This window comes from Vidua chalybeata, chromosome 18 (genome assembly GCF_026979565.1).
Source record: "Vidua chalybeata isolate OUT-0048 chromosome 18, bVidCha1 merged haplotype, whole genome shotgun sequence".
Lineage (NCBI taxonomy): Eukaryota > Metazoa > Chordata > Aves > Passeriformes > Viduidae > Vidua > Vidua chalybeata.
This window is the reverse complement of record NC_071547.1, coordinates 5,048,116-5,060,266: the sequence shown is the minus strand read 5'-3', so window position 1 is coordinate 5,060,266 and position 12,151 is coordinate 5,048,116. Positions and strand designations below refer to the sequence as shown.

Sequence of the window (12,151 nt, the reverse complement as noted above, 5' to 3'; positions counted from 1 at the left end):
CCTTCCCTGCACCACCCTTCCATCTCCTGCCCTTCCCGCTCCTCAGCACCAGCTCCTTCCTGTGGTCTCCCCTAGCACAGAGCAGGGAGATTCTCTGTCCTGTGCCTGTGCCTGGCTTGGGGACAGCGACCCTGGCACAAGCAACCCTTGGAGAAGCCTCTCCTTGTTTTTAATTAAATATAAAGACTATCTTACAGTTTTAATTAATACTGAGTGGCCAAGGCTTAAAGGGGCAGCATCAAAGGCTTGCCTGAGAGGCGTAAGGTTTGCTCCACCATAAATCACCAGGAATTTCTGTTCTCTGGAAACTTCTCGTTGTATGAGGTGCTTCCAGTGCTGCTGAGCTCCAGTCAGAAGCTCTGAGCCTTACAAAATCTCTCTTCCTTTTGTAAAGCAAGGGGAGCAGAAGGACAATATTTAATAGGCATGGGTCTGCTGGGATTAAAAGTTTCTCTGAGCAAGTTGGGGGCATCCAGAGAAAGCTCACTGGTGGTGACATCCCGCTCTGGCTCTGGGCTGCACAGGGTGTTCTCCTCACCAGCCAGGCAGGGATGCAGGCAGGGATGCAGGCAGCAACCAGCAAAAGCAGCAGCAGGAGTTGGTGGTGTCTTGGGGTGGGTGATCCAGCCCAGCAGGAGGCAGCTGGGTGTCTCCCCCAATCCCAGGCTGTGGTTTCCCTCTGTTTTTAATTTTATTTCCCACCTCATTTGCTTTGCTCTGCTCAGACCCTGCAGAGCCCATCAGTGCTGCAGAGGGAGCTGACAAATCCATCGCCCGTGAGGGATCGTGCAGCCTCCTCCCCAGCCAAGCCACCCCAGCAGCTCCTGCCTGTGCCCCCTGCCCCTGGCAGCGCCCACAGCTGTGCCAGCACTGGAAGGGGCTGTGTTATTCCCACCCTGGGCAGCCGTCCCTGGGGATAGCCAGACAAACACACAATGAGCTGTGACACAAATGGTGTTTATAAAACATCGCTCCTCTGGGACCCTCTTGCTGACAGTCATTGGGACTCTACTGGTTGCGGTAAAATGGAGCTTCTCTGATGCTCCTCACGCAGTGCTGGGCCTGCTCCTGGCAGAGCTGGGCTCCCTGTGAGGAGGCTGAGGGAAAGGGAGCTCTGTTCCCTCCCCTTCCTGGCTGGCACAGGCAGCCCAAGAAACACTGCGTGGCTCTGCCAGACCTTTCAGTGCATACAGAGCAGCCCTGAGCCCCGGCTGCAATGGTGGGATGGAAATGTGAGCTCTGCTCTGGGATCCTGGGGATTCTGGAGCCGGGATGAGATGCAATAACATCATTGTTGGACTTGATCTTAAAGGTCTTTTCCAGCCTTTATCATTTTGTGATTCCTGCTGCCTGCGCATCCCAGCTCCACGGGGAGTTCTCACAAAGGATGGGAACGCTGTCACCAAACTGTGGCTGGGGGAGCCACGTCCTGCCTTGCTGCAGACCCAGCCAGTGACTGGGTTTGCTGTGAGCACCCACGTCTGGCATCAAACCCTGGGAGAGAGAGGCTTTCACAGCCCCAGCTGTCCCGGGGAACGCCAGGGGAATGGGAGCCCCGTCGCCAGGAGCAGCCTGTGCTCCGATTGCAGCATAATTCATTTCACAATGTATAAGAAAAGTTGAGTTATTGGGACATGTGACATTTATTTAGTTACATATCTCCTGTGGGAGGTTTCCGGGGCCATTAATGTAGTGTATTTGCATGGCTAGTTTACATGCCTTTGCTTGTTATTGCTGTCTATATTCCATGCACCTCACACTCAATTTCAATTCAAAGTTTGGCAGTTGAGGTGTCACGACTAAAAAATGGAATGGCCTCCCTCAGAAATGAAATAATTTTGTTGTTCAGTTCCGAGCGATTTTGTAATTTCATGCTTGTGTATGATAATTTTATGCTGTCCTGCTCCACGTAACTCAGCTCTGCCAAGCCCTGACAGGTGATAAATACAATCTTTTCCACCCGGCATGCGACAGGCCGGGATGAGGAGAAGGGGGGATAAAAAAAAGGTGGCGATTTCCCATCTGAGGTCGTGGCGCAGCCGGAGCTGCCGCAGCCCCGGCCCTTCATCATTTCACGCCTGGATTCCGGCACTCGGCCCCTCGGCTGCGGCGGGGGGGACCTGGGGGTCAAGGAAAGTGTCCTGGCGATGGAATGCTGCTGGAGAGGAGCCAGGAGTTGTGTGTACCAGGGGGAAAGTGATGACTTTGGCGTGTCCCCGCGTGAGGGCTCCGGGACGTGGCTGTGATTTAGAGCCCAGCCTCTCTCTAATGGAGTTCAATAGAACCGTAACCTTTTGGAGAAATTATTTTTACAAATCTGTTAAACATTTGAAAGACAGCAATTTCCAATAAAAGAATATGAGTCCTTAACATTTATCACCGGGCTACAGATTTTATAACTGTTACTTCATATTGTTCTTGTAAAAAATGTTTCTCCTCCTGAGAGCAGATGAGTCAAAAGACTATTAAGGAAATGCCAGAGGTACAAGGGGGATCTAATGGGTGCCAATAAAATGAAAGCAGAAGCAAACCATTTAAATTAAATTCAAGTGGTGATGAGAATCATCATTCCAGCGACAAACCTGGAAAGCTAAACACCACTCGGGAGCTCTGCAGCCTCTCTGAGCCACAGCAAATGCCCTGCTCAGCCCCAGTAGGATGCAGCCTGTGGGATCGGCGGTAGGGCCAAGCCCAGATCCATGCCAGTGCCAGGCAGCAATGGGAAGTGCTGTCAAGCCTTGCTCCATCCTGGTGTCAGACAGGGATTAGCAGTGGTGCCAGACCCTGCTCTGCTCCCTGTGGGGATGCAGGCAGGGATGGAGCTGGTGGATGCTAAGTATCCCTGGTCAGCAGGTGGGAAAACCCCTCCCAAACTGGAGACTTTTGGGGGAAGCTGCTGAACCACAGGAGAGGAGCAGCATGAAGGATTGAATCTCTCAGAGAGATGGTTGGCAATTCCCTGCTGGAAGGGCTGAGACACCCTTGTGGGAAGAAGCCCTTCAGCAGTGGGAAGGACAGTGACATCTCTCCTGGGGTCTTGGCTTGCTCAGGTTGTGTCTTCCCTTATCCCTGCTCTTGTGCCATCCTCACACTCCCATTGCAGGGTCTGTGGGATTTCCTGGGTGCCAGAGTTGGTGGAGAAAAACATTTGTGTCCAGCTGCTGACAGCAGGAGGAGAGTGCAGCTGAGCCAGGGCAGTGCAGCCCCCTGCATCCCTCCCTCCCTCCCTGCATCCCTCCCTGCATCCCTCCCTGCATCCCTCCCTGCATCCCTCCCTGCATCCCTGCCTCCCTCCCTCCTGCCTGGCCAGTGGCCAGCAGCCACCCTGCCCAGGAGTTTTGGCCACTCAGCCCACGCCAGGAATCACCACTCATGTCTTCACCTCAGTCATGAAAAAATTGCTTCCAGCCCTGAGTCACCAGTGAGGGCAACTACCCTGCCTCTCCTTCTGGAATTTAGACCATTTAAGGAAAATCGTGGGAAAATGCCTGGGTTTTTTTTTGTCTTTGTTTTCTCTTTCATCGTGGGCTGGGGGTCAGTGGGGAGGGTGCTGTATACCCCAAGGGATGGGGAAGCTCTGCAAGCACCAGGCTGGATTTTGGGAATGACCCAGCTGGCCAGGTCAAAGGGGCACAGCCAGAACCTCTCAGCAGCCTCAGTTGAAGTAGAGGGGGAATAGCTCCCTCTCCAAACAAGCTTGGGAACACAAAAGGTATTAACTTGGCAAATTATTTCATCCCAAAGCTAATTGGGAAATATGTTTTTAAAGTTTGGATATTTCATTTTATGGTTCTTAAGAAGATATTTTGGGTTTTGTGGGGTTTTGGAAATTATTTTCCTTTTAACAATGCAGATGTATTTGCAAAGAGTACACAAAAAGAAGGATTTGGTGAGAATCGTGGAATTGTTTAGTTTTGAAAAGACCTCTAAGGTCATGGAGTCCAGCTGTTAGTGACAACAGAATTATTTCTGTTGTCTTTTCCTGTTCACATCCCTTTCCCTCTGGGATAACCAGAGTGCTGACTGGTTTTGCCTTGGCCAGCAGGCTGGGAACTCTGTGACCAGTCCAGAACCAGCACCTGGCTCTGGGCTCTGCACACGGGATCCGTTCTTTGGGTGCCTTTTGGAGTTCCCTGTGGAACTTGGGGCAGGGAAAGAGACAGGGTGGGAGCCTGGGTGACCCTGTACAGGGCCACCATCGTCCCCTCTGCCCCACCAGGTGCCAGCTGGTGCCCAGGAGGGTGACAGGGCTGTGTCTGCACTAATGACTCGCAGGAGGGACGAGCGCCTGTCACACCCCCCGCTCCTGCCCCAGCCATGTTGCCTGCAAATACATTTTTCTGAGGACACACATGAAAGAGATTCTGAATCAACATGACTACAGCTCTGTTAAGGCGGGTTCCCCTGAACCAGGAGGTCACCTCACATCGCTGTGCTCACAGGACCACAGACAATGTATTCAGCACCAGCCACACATCAGTGTCTGCCCTCCACGGGCGCCACCCCCGGCCTCCTCGGGAGCAAGCTGGGGATTTACAGATTTCTTATTACTCTGAGGGTATTAAGAATAGCTGGGAAGTGCCCAGGATAGAAAAGCTGTAAAAATCTCCCTCGTGTCCCTGACAGGAGGCTGCTCGTGGTGCAGCACTTACAGATCTGTAATGTGCAATTAAAGCTTTCTCAAGGGTTTCTTAATATATTTGTGCAAGCTCAGCCATTCTCGGGTGGCATCATGAGCCTCCTGGTGAATCCCATGCTTGGTCTTCCTTGTCTGTGTACCTCTTAACTGGGGTTTTATTTCTGTGATGAAGTCTCAGCTGCTGGGGATGCTCCAAATCTCCTTTGATTTGGAGGCCATGTGATCTCCAGCCGTGTGCTGTCACAGCTGGACATCACCCAGGACAGAGGGCACCTCCCAGGCAGGATCTGGGCTCTGGGTTGGGAAGGACTGAGGAGCAGCCACCAGGGACACACTCCAGGTCATTGTTAGCTCGGGGCACCCCACACTGCCCTGTGCCACCCCAGGCAGGTCCCAACGCAAGGGGAGAAGTTTTGCAGCAGAGTCCCCTCTGCAGGGACACAGGAATCCTTCACACAGGCACAGGCAGCAGCAGTGTGTTTGTGTGTGCTGGAATATTTAGGGGGAAGGAGCTGCCTGCCAAGGATATGCCTGAGCTGGAGGGATCGCGTGTCCAGACTGGACCTGAGCGGAATTGATGAGCCTCTGAAAGTCTCCTGATGCATTTCCCTGGTTCCTAAATAAGGGAACCTCGGAGCAAAGTGCTGCTCCAAGCCATAACTAAGGTTCTGCAGACGCTCTGCTTCCAGCTTTACTGAGTGCTGTCATCAAAAATCATCCTGGGCGCTCCTGCTCCTCCTCCTTCCCCAGCCCTCACCCAGGCTTGGGGAAGCCATGGGAAATGGAATTCCAAACATCCAGGGAATCATGGTTAGGGTGCTCCATCACCCAGCTGTCCTCCACGTGAGCCTCCTTTGCACCTGACATCACTAAAACCATTTTCCCCCAAAATTTTCAACCACCTGCTGCCCTGGGGAGTGTGGCAGCGACCATCACGGGTTGTACTGGGATTAATTCATTGGGAGCTCAGGATCCACAGTCCCCAAACCCATTTAGCCAGCTGGGAATGAGCCTTTGCTGCCACGGCATGAGAATTCCAGGCATCTCCTCTGGGCTCGGACTGACCGCAGGAGGCTGCTCTGGAGTAAGAGGGTATTTGTCACTTGGGAAAGGTTTGTCAGTCCCCTCTGTGTGTGTGTGTGGCTCTCCCACTGCTCCCAGCCCCCTCCTGGTGTCCCAGCCCACGTCACACCCCTGTGCCCAGCTGAGCGAGGACAGAAGGTCCCTGAGGTTGCACTTTGGGGCATTTCAGCCACGGCAGCAAACCCAGATGTGTGGGGCTCAGCCCCATCCCTGGGCTCCCCAAATTAACTCCATCTGTAACGCTGCTCCGAACAGAACAATAAATTAGGGTTGATTTTTTTTTTTTTTTTTTGTGTTGCATATTTTTACACATCGCATATTTAATGCCTCTCTGAAAATATAAATAAAACATTCGTAACCATTAGAAATCCTTAGAATCTGGGAAGCGCCTAAGAATTTATTTGTTTGCTGGAGGATCATACATATTGTATTAAAACTATATAAAGGGTTTAATAAAATGGCAAAAATAAAGCAAGAGCGAAGGCTCTCAATCTGCGCTGAGAGGAGGGAAGTGATCTTTCTTTGATGCCTATTAAATGTTCCAGCAGATGAAACCCTATATTCTGCCAGGAAATGAGTTTGCCACGAGCCGATTGGGCGCTGTCGTGTGTGCTCGACTCTACCACTGTCATTCCTCTTCCTCGAGCAGCAATACATTACCCCGCCTCCATTTTTCATTCCTCACTGCCCGAAATGCAAATTTTCTCTCTGTTGTTTATATTAGGTTTTCAAATATATGGAAATCCAGATATCTGGAGGAAAATGTCAGGGCCAGGAATACTCGTGATCTGTCTTTCCCCCAGCCTGACACTTTTCTCCATCGCTTATGTGAGAGCCTGTGAGGAGCAGTCAGGGGAGAGGGCCAGGGGTGCTGAGGGGGTGCAGGGGTGGCTGAGTGCTGGGGGCCACTGTTTGCAGGGCTTTGTCACCTCTGTAAAGCTGAACATGTGGCCTGGGGAGCCAAAGGGACACGGGGATGAGCAAAGGGGAGCCGGTGATGGAGCTGGGGAGAGGGGTGGGCTCTGCCTGGGGCCCAGCACCCAGCTGGGCTCTCACTGCCTGTGCAAGGAGCTGGGCAGGATGGACATTCAGGCAGTGGTCACTGGAAAGGGCTCCCAAGCATCCTGTCCTCACACCCTGAGTCTGCTGGGGTTGGGAGCGGGGCTGGGTGCCCTGGGGATCAGCACTGAGCTCCCACATCGCTGCTGCTCCTCCTGCTGCCGCTGCAGAAGGGAGGTGCCAGCAGGCACCAGGTGGGAACACATCCTGCAGCTTCAGGAGGAGTTTATGGCCAGATCAGGCTGAGCTGCTGCAGTTCCCCTCAGGTTTCTCACGACAGAGGTGTACAAATAATCTGAATAAGGGCAGATGTGGCCGTGCAGAGCAGAGAGTGCTGTGGCTGTGAGCTCAGGGGTGTTTGTGAACTGCTCATCTCGCCCCCCCCTGACCTACTCTACCCCTGCTGCACCTTTGCCATGGTGGTCCAGCCCCTAGAGCTTGTGTCTGTGCTGGTTTATACTGGGCAGACCCAGGTCTGCCTTGCCCTCAGCCCAGTTTTGGCCACAGCCCCTCAAACCCCCCCCCAGTTCCAACCTCCCAGTGCTCAGCGTGGCTGGTCCCAGTGGCACTGCTGTGGCTGGGGGTTAGATGGGAGCAGTCCCTGTCAGCAGGCACTGTGCCATGCTGTGCCAGCCAGGAGGAAGCAGTGGAGGTGTGAGGGGAAGGGACAAACTTCCATGTGGGCACAGACTGACTGACACGCTGATAACGAATGCGAGTTGCATCCATTGCTCCTCTATGAGTAAGAGTTATTTTAGGCTGTGGCAGCTTGGGAGGATGATCTGAAGGCAAAAATCACTGTCTCCCAGTGATCTCTCAGGCTGGAGAGAGCCTGATGTGCCTCATATGGTGTCACCACAATCCTTCCAGCAGCTCCGAGGAGGTGGCACATGCAGGAAACCGTCACTGGAGTCAGCACAACATTTGTTCCTGGGTTGTCCCTCCATGCAGGGACATGAGGAGCTGAGGGAACAAAGTCTAACAACAAATCCCCTATCAATAGGGGTTTATGTTCCCATTTCTGAATGAGTGTGTGAGACCTGCCCACGCCAAAGGCTCCTGCACATGGTTGTCATTGCTCCTGGCATGGCGCTCATCCCGCAGCCCCACGCAGAGAAACCAGCCCCAGACAGTCCTGATTTTGGAATTCAGCAGCCAAGGGGAGGCTCTGGGACTTGTTGGACATCTCTGAGCACAGTCTCTGCCTTCTCCATCAGCCAATCTGCAGCACTCAAACATGTTTACAAAGAGAATCATGAAAGGTTGCAAACACAATCCCACTGAAAGCTGTGTTGGAATAATTACACACACAGAAATCTTTTCATCTGCTCACTCAGCTCTGCACGAGCACTCCTCCAGCACAGAGCAGCAGAGAGGTCACACAGTCTTAACACACAAAAAGGCCACAGTCCTTTTACCTGGATGTTTTAACACCCAGCAGAAAACAGTATTTCTGAAATCACAAGAGAAATGGCAGGATTAAGAAACAAACAAGCAAGAAAAGCCACCCCCCTCTGCTGAGCATGGTTATTTACCCCATCCCAAGCACACGCAGAGGAGCAGCTGCTGCAGATCCTGCACACAGATCCCATGCCCATGGCAGGGATGGCACTGCCCGTCCCTGCCTGTCCCTACCTCGGCTGGGGACACTGGGGCTTTGCACTGGGACCTTGCACAAGGATCTGCAGAGGGGATTTTGCACAGGAGCTGGCTCTGCTTGGACTCCCTCTGCCACACCAGGGTGCCTGGAGGTGTTTGGTGACATCACAGCCACCCAGGGAGATGTTCACCCTGTGCACCCAGGGCACAGCACTTGTGGAACCAGCCCCCACCCCTGTGGCTGTGTGATTCAAGAAACCAAATTGCCATGCCCAGGTTTTTTCTTCCTTGAGTGTCCATCAGACAGAACGCTCAGCAAAGGGAGATCAGATCCAAGGGAATTTCTGGGGAACAGGGCTTGCATCCTCCATCACCTCAGCTGGAGACGCTGGCATTTCCCCCAGAGCAGAGTTAATATTCTCTGTGCCTGCAGCAGCAGCAACCCCCAGCCCTCTCCTCCTCAGCTCCCCCTTCCCAGGCTGAATGTTTTGGCAGACTTCTTGTTCCAAACCAGTGGACCTTGTAACGCCTCGGAATGCATAATCCAAACCTCCCTGCCTAGGAAAGGCAGGAGTTGGGACAAAGCAGCCTGCACCTTCAATCCTTTAGTTACCAGTTCAAGCTGTGTGGAAGGAAAAAGGGGTTTTCTCTGTGTTTTCGTTTTCCTCCTGCCCTGGCCTGCCCCACTGAGTCCCTCAGACCCACAGAGGCCTCGAGGAGCTGCATTCCCTGCTGGGAATGAGCCAGCTCTGCAGCCAGGAGCATCAAAGAACATCTTCCCCTGGTGTTCCATGGCTTGTGATCCCTGCTGAAAGGCAGCTCCAGCTTTTTTGAACACCTCAGAGCTGCTCCAAGGCCATACAAGAGTGATTAAGGGAACAATCAGGAGTCTGTGACACACATTTCTGCTCTTGTCTGCCAGGACAGGTGAGCCCAGGTGAGTGCTTTGCCTGTTCTGCTGCCTCTGAGCCTCTCAGAACACAGAAACAGCTACTGCAGGTCCTCCTTTCCTCTGAGCAATACAATGATCACAGTTTAAAAATTAAAAATGTTGACAAAAGGAATCCCTTTGGCCGTGGTGACATCCTGAGCAGATCCCTCACAGCTGAGCAGCAGAAGCTGTCACACACTGTCACCCAGGGCAGAAAGCACTGCCCACACACTCGACCCCAGCATGGGCAGTTTTAGGCTGATAGCAATTTGCAATGGGTTTATTTCACCAGAATGAATTAATACAGGAAAATAATTTGCAGATTACAACAATTCCTTCAGCAATGCATGACTCAGAGGCAGGCACACAGCCAGCACTGAGACTCAAATTATTTGCAGCTCCCCTCTCTGGCAAGGCCTGGTTTGAAGCAAATCCTAATGAGATGCACAGCTTCATTCTGGGCCACATGAACACAAGAACCTGAACTTCATCTTGATGGACCACTGCCCTTGACAGCCCAAATTTCCAATGCAATTGGGGCTCACTTCCTGCAGGTGAAGTGTCTCGGTCACCAGAGCCTGGGCTGTCCCTGCAGGCGCTGCACAGCCCCCAGGACCTGGGCAAGGACGTCAGGTTTGCCCCTCAATTCATTGCAGCTGCAGGTGATGCATCAGAGTGAAGGCTCTCCAGTGATGATCCGTACAAACAGGCCATCCATCATTAGTGAAGGTCAAGTTGCAGATGAATTCCATTATTTTACAATCATGCACTTCCCCCCTGCCCGTTGCCCTTGGTTGGGTCCCCAGCAGAAGGTGAAGCTCTGGGGGTGTTTCCACCTGCCTGGAGCTCTGTGCTCTCACTGGAACAAGTGGTGGTGGAGCTCAAGGTGTCATGGGTGGCTCTCCATCCCTTCAGAGGCTGATGAAAACAAATCCCAGAGGAATGTGGCAGCTCTGCAGGTGGAACCTGAACTCCTCGGTTCTGCAAAGTCCCCTTGAAGCAGACAGCAAGGAAAAACTCTTTTAGTTCACAAGAGCCTGTGGTAGATGGAGATTCCAGGTCTGCTTTTAAGCTCTCCCACAGGTAGCTCCTGCTCAATGGCTTTGGTGACCAATCCAGCCCGCCAAGTTCAGCCTCAGCTTGGAGTACCTGAGTAGCACAGGTTCCCTTTTTCCAGGAGGCAGGAGACCAACCTGTTTCAAGATCTCTCTAACTCACAGATGTCTCTAAACATGCTGTTTCCTTTTAGCCACCAGCAAGGCCTGAAAATAGGGGCCCACCTGGCTCATGAAGGTGCTAAAGCTGGAAGAACCGTGGAGTGAGGGAAGGAGAGAGCCAGGCACGAACTCAGCGTGGGCTGAGCTGTGGTAGGGAGAACCAGGAAAAGTCAGGGTGTGTGTTTAGGCGACTCTTTGTGTTTCACCTACCTCAGCTCTGTCTTACATGAACGAGAGTTTAGCCAGGCTGGTCTGGAAGCCCAGCTTTAGGAAGGAAAGAATCCTGGGGCTCTTCAGCTCCACGCCCCAAGCTGAAGACTCAGCACACCTTGGACCCGTGCAGGGTGGGAATAAACCTCCTCCTCCTCCTCCCCTTGCACAGGATCTGTTCCTTTTTTCTGTCACAGGACAAACCAGAAGAGAAGAGCTCCTGCCTGGCTGTGCCTCGCAGAAGCGCCGTGTCTGAGCACGCCGGGCTGATCCAAGGTGTCATGTGTGCATCATTTAAATTAACGTTGCTAAAACAACAATGCTATTTTTAATATTTAAAGAGCCCCTTTGAAGAGTAGGAGAATCTGTCACCTTTCCTGGTGGATTTGAATCCTGTGTTCTGAGGGTTTTTCTTCTCTGATTAAAGCAGTTGCCTGCATGAGGAACAGCTACACATGATGTGCTGGGAGGGGGTGTGGGACTGAGGCAGGTCCTGGGGAGCAGCTCCTGCTTATAGGATGGATTTTCTGGGTTTTCTTTGTGGAGCTCCCACCCTGGTGTGCTCCTTGTGCCAGAGGCAGAGAGCAGCTGGCCAGGCAGTGCTTTCCTGGGTTCCTGCCCCTGGCTGTCCCTGCTGGGATGCTGACAGTGGGTTTGGAGCATCCCGGGCCTGTGGCACCAGAAGTGGCATCACTCTTTGGTTTTGGTTTGATGGGGAGAAACTTCCTTCCCCTCTCTGTCCCAGTCCACTCTCCAGAGTCTCTCTAGGCATTCAAACCTGATGGGACCCAAGTCCAACCCTGACCCAAAACACTCCTTATCCCCTGGAAAGGGATTTTTTTTTGTGCAAAACCCACATGGTTATCCAAGAGAGGTCCAGCTGGTGCTGGGGGTGGGCAAGTCCCTTCACCTGCCCTGCAGGTGTCACCACTGCTGTTGTGGCTTGGCCTGCTCACCCTGCTGGGTGCTCCTGCTGAGCTGCACCACCTGCAGTTGTTTCTGCCAAGTTTGCTCTGCTTTCTTTTGGGCCAGGCCTGCCATTTGTCAACAGGGTTCTGATTTCTGATCTCCTCCCAGTGGTTTTATGCTCTGGACAGCCATAAATACTCTGCAAATGCAGCAGGTTCTCCCTTTCTCCCAAAATGAGGTCAGTGGGACATGGAGCAGCACCTGAGCCACCTTTCCCTTCAGCCCCTGCACAGGGGACAAGGAGGAGGAGAAGGCTCAGCTGGCATTGGATCAGAGGAGCTCCTGTGACTGAACTCATGTCCATGTGTCCAGCTGGAGTCCTCCCTGGATTCCCAGGACCCTGAGGAAGGGTTTGCTGAGAGCCAGGAGTGGGAGCTGCCTCCTGAGCTCCTGTGGTGACCAGGGGCTGGGATCCAGACTCAGCCCCTACCTTGGGCTCCCAGG

General features: G+C 52.9%; 1 long non-coding RNA gene across 1 annotated transcript; it reads left to right on the top strand.

Moving 5' to 3' along the window:
• Positions 1–8,608: 8,608 nt before the first annotated feature.
• On the top strand, positions 8,609–11,180 carry LOC128797239 (uncharacterized). The gene is made up of 2 exons (XR_008434063.1): positions 8,609–9,317; positions 10,936–11,180. It is a non-coding gene; the product is annotated as an uncharacterized LOC128797239 (long non-coding RNA).
• Positions 11,181–12,151: the final 971 nt, after the last annotated feature.